This window comes from Solanum tuberosum, unplaced genomic scaffold, assembly GCF_000226075.1.
Source record: "Solanum tuberosum cultivar DM 1-3 516 R44 unplaced genomic scaffold, SolTub_3.0 scf00044, whole genome shotgun sequence".
Taxonomy (NCBI): domain Eukaryota; kingdom Viridiplantae; phylum Streptophyta; class Magnoliopsida; order Solanales; family Solanaceae; genus Solanum; species Solanum tuberosum.
In genome coordinates, this window is record NW_006238970.1 from 1678089 (window position 1) to 1682165 (window position 4077).

Here is a 4077-nt window from a genome sequence, read left to right on the forward strand (position 1 = left end):
AGAGAAAATAAAAAAAGGAAGGGGAGGAGGGGGGGGGGGGGGGGGGGGGGGGGGGACGGAGAAAGAAAAGACTAAATTAGAATTGGCAGGGGCCGCGCGAACGCAGCCCCCCTCATCAACAAATTCTAGCAAGGATTGGTCCCATCAACCTTTAAAAAGTTCTCCAGACCTAAATGACAGCAATCAGACAATCAAAAAGCCTCCCAGTTCTTTCATCAACAGAGCACAAGTTGATAATATCTACTTCATCATAAGTTGTAGCGAATTTATAAAGGAAATTGAACGATTCAGACAACCAACTTTTCCAACTTGTAAGCAGCAGCTCCAGTTAATATTACAGGTACATGATCAGAGAATCACGAAACTCCAAAGCCGGCATAACGTGTATCTCCAAACACGGGCAAGTCCTACACACAAGTATATATCAACTTTGTACCATATATATATATATATATGTTATGGCCATAGATAATAAAGCTAAGGGTCAAAGGTTGTACCTGTAAATATGAATAGTTTCAACATATTCCACGATTCCCTCCACCTGACCTCACACAAGGATTGCGAGCAAATTGCAGCATTAAGTGGACTGAATCATACTCATGATGGTCGAATTTATAACCTGCACCATCGCAACAAATTTCTCTTTCATGGATGTACACCAGCAACATGTGTCCGACAATTGCTTTCAAGCAGTGGAGGTTCAGCATGCAACAATTCACGAGTCAAAGGCACATACATATAGAGGCGAGCCTTTTGGTACCAGCCTAACTTCTTTGTAACCTCCAAAAGGGCGGAATATATCTGAAAAAACTAAAGTAAAGGGAAAAACTAGAATGGGCCATAAAACAATAAGCTAATTTCCACACAAGGAAAGGATACGTGACACCTCTTTTCTTGTACAATCCGCAGGCAAACCCTCTACAAACAATGTACTGCTAGCATCCGGAGGAAGGGTAGCTTCTGGTCTGCCACCTACCATTCCAACAATATTCCTGCTTCTAAAGGCTAACGGGTCCGGGTTGGATCCCCATAATTTCACTATGCATGGACGAAATTTGCTGCAAATTTTAATTTACCACTATATTAGACCTATACACTACTATTCCGGAACCAACCTCAAAAGCAAATAAAAATGAAGTACCCCATTACGGAGGTAGCACTCATAAGAAGCTTCCATAGAATCTTTGTCTCTCATCATTCCCCTTTCATAATAGCCAGGACCACTTGGAGCTACTAAAAAGGGGAAAATCAGCACAAACAAATACTATGATTTAGTCATGAGCACAAACAAACAAACAAAAGAAAAAGTGCAACAAATATCAGCATCAACCAAACCTCAAACTTGAAACAATCTATACCCTAAATAAACTTTTTTAAAGAAACTTGTAGTCATGCAGAGTTGCAACTTCAAATCATTTATTCATATACTCATACATACATCAACTACGTACTACGCATCAATCCTAAACAAGTTAATTACGTATGCATCACTATTGTTCATTAGGGGTGGCTACTCGCTTCATTTAGTTCTGTTTTAAAACATCGGCTACGTATTGTTAATTAGTTACTCTCGATCGCTCCATTTCAATTTGATTGTCTCGTGACTAAACAAGACTTTTGAATCTTGTGGTGTTAAGTTAAAGATATGTTGAATGTATTGAAATGCCACAATATTTGTTAGATTACACAACTACTTATCCTTATCTTATCTAATTTTCTCACTCAATCAAATAAATTGGACAAAAAGCTTATTAGAAAAGATGTCCTGCACATACATCATTGGACAGAATTTTGGAAAAGGTTTTTTATATGTATTAAAAGAATTCCTAATATATATATATATATATATATATATATATAATTGTGAACTTAGTAATTATTTTAGTACTTTTCTTGATTTAGACTTATCTCTTTCTTTTGAATTTTTTTTTGCATATTTTTAATTACTTTTTTCATAATTACTGTAATGCTGCAAAAAATAGATTTTGTTATTGTCTAACTTAGGTAGATAGTTAACTTTGTAAAACTTGGGTTGTACTCATAAGTGATGGTAATAGTTGACATAAATTTTATACTAAAATTATATTATATAATAATTGAATTATTTTACTTGAAATTTAGTGCAATAAAGTTAAAGTTGTTAACCTACTGCAAGTATCATTCTCATGAAAATACATGAATTGTAATCAGTGTCGGATACAAAAATTTTACTAAAGGAGTTTGAAAAATAAAAATATAGTGCAGGAAATTTGAACTTGGAAGCTCAAGATAGATTTTGAACCCCTAAACCATTGAGGCAGCCTTCAATCTTGTGTTTAGGTGATTCAAAATCTATATAAATCCATAAAAAATACCTTAAATGTATAATGTAGTTTTTTATCGTGGGGGTTCGGGTGAATACCCTGGCAACCTCCTAGATCCACCCTTGGTTGTAACATAATTTTTCATTTTGCAATAGAGAACTTCTGCTTTTCCCGTGATGCAACAAGTAATAAGACCGAAGTGTTAGAATGAGAGAGTTGTATATTATCAGGAAGGAAGAATAACTGCTTGTCAAGGAAGAATTGCTAAAGTTTATATTTTAATATTGATTTTTTCTTCTATTGTGAAGAATTTTATGATACGTACGTTAGTATTTAAATTGAACATTTTCTTATATATATATTGTCGTTGTGGAAGGTTTATTTTAGTCTTTCTTTAAAAAGTGTGCTAGTCTTTCTTTCTTTAAAAAGTGTGCTTCACTTTAGTGAAGCAAACACTTCGCTTCACTCAAAGTGAAGCACGACCTTGTTATTTTTTCCGCTTCTTGCTCCCTTGAATACTAGTTCAAACTACCTATCCCAAATTCAAACTCTCTTGGATTATCACCCTTTATCATCATCTGTCCATGATGGTCGAAATCATTTCCTATCTTGCACCACATCGGGAGACGGTGTCAATTTTTTATGATGCAGGAACCCTTGCTCACATCCAAGTGACATTGTGATGGAATCATATCCCCCTTTTAGCTAGTTTTACACTAACTGTCAACCTCAATGGTATATTATAGGTTCACTACTACTAAATAAGCCCTTACACCAAAAAAGTTCATCTAATGTATAAAGACCACAAAAATAACTTAAGTATTAAGCCAAAAATCAATCACATTGCCCTATTTAGGGGGACTACAAACATATACTACAACTTTTTTTATTTTCTCCACTTTCTTCTGTAATACCAAAGACATTCTTGATGAGTATACAAGACATTCTTTGTGAGTATTCTCAATTCCTACCATAACTATATCACAACCACAAAAAAAAAACATAAAAATTAAAATTTTAATTTAAAAAGTAAATGAATAAAACCTAGTTTCAACAAGCCATAAAATTAAGTTTTTGACTGAATGAATAAACCCTAGTATCTAAAAGCCATAACAATTAATTTTTTCACTGTAAAAGTATATGAGTAAACCCTAGTTTTAACAAGTCATAAAAATTAAGTTTTTAACTGAAAAAATAAATGAATAAACTCTAATTTCTACAAATCCATCCAATTGATCAAAAGATATGCTGAAACCTTAAATTAGTTAAACACATAAAGAGTTGATTAAGATACCATATTTATTGCGGGGACGTTTTGCGACGAGAGGAGTAAGAGCCGGCAGCACTGCTGCCTGTTGTCCACCACTAGAGTACCTCCAGTAAGCATCCATCATATTACTTCACTGAGAGAGAAAATGATTTTTTGCTAAATTCGAAAGAGAAGGAAAAGTATAACCCACTTTCTACAAATCCAATGAATTTAGGATCCGCCCAAACAAAACGAAGAATTTAAAAATAAATAAATATCTTCTCTATTAAGTAAGGGTAGAAGCATCACAAGTTGCCAGGTGGCAGCCTAAAATTAATAAAATTGGCAATAGTTGACTCATTAACAAATTATTAACTAATTGTACATATTAAAATACACTTTAAAAATAGACAAAAGATTTTCTTTATATTTTTACTTTTTTAATTTATTTTTTATTTCATATTAGTACTTTTAGATTCATGTTATTGACACGATATTCAAAGATTAACGATAAAATATTGTCCA

The 4077-nt window shown here is 33.4% G+C and overlaps 1 long non-coding RNA gene across 1 annotated transcript; it reads right to left on the reverse strand.

Moving 5' to 3' along the window:
* Positions 1 to 167: 167 nt before the first annotated feature.
* Positions 168 to 3785, reverse strand: LOC102580696 (uncharacterized). The gene is made up of 4 exons (XR_001473006.1): positions 3598 to 3785; positions 1142 to 1233; positions 498 to 1058; positions 168 to 407 (listed from the first exon to the last, which is right to left on the reverse strand). It is a non-coding gene; the product is annotated as an uncharacterized lncRNA (long non-coding RNA).
* Positions 3786 to 4077: the final 292 nt, after the last annotated feature.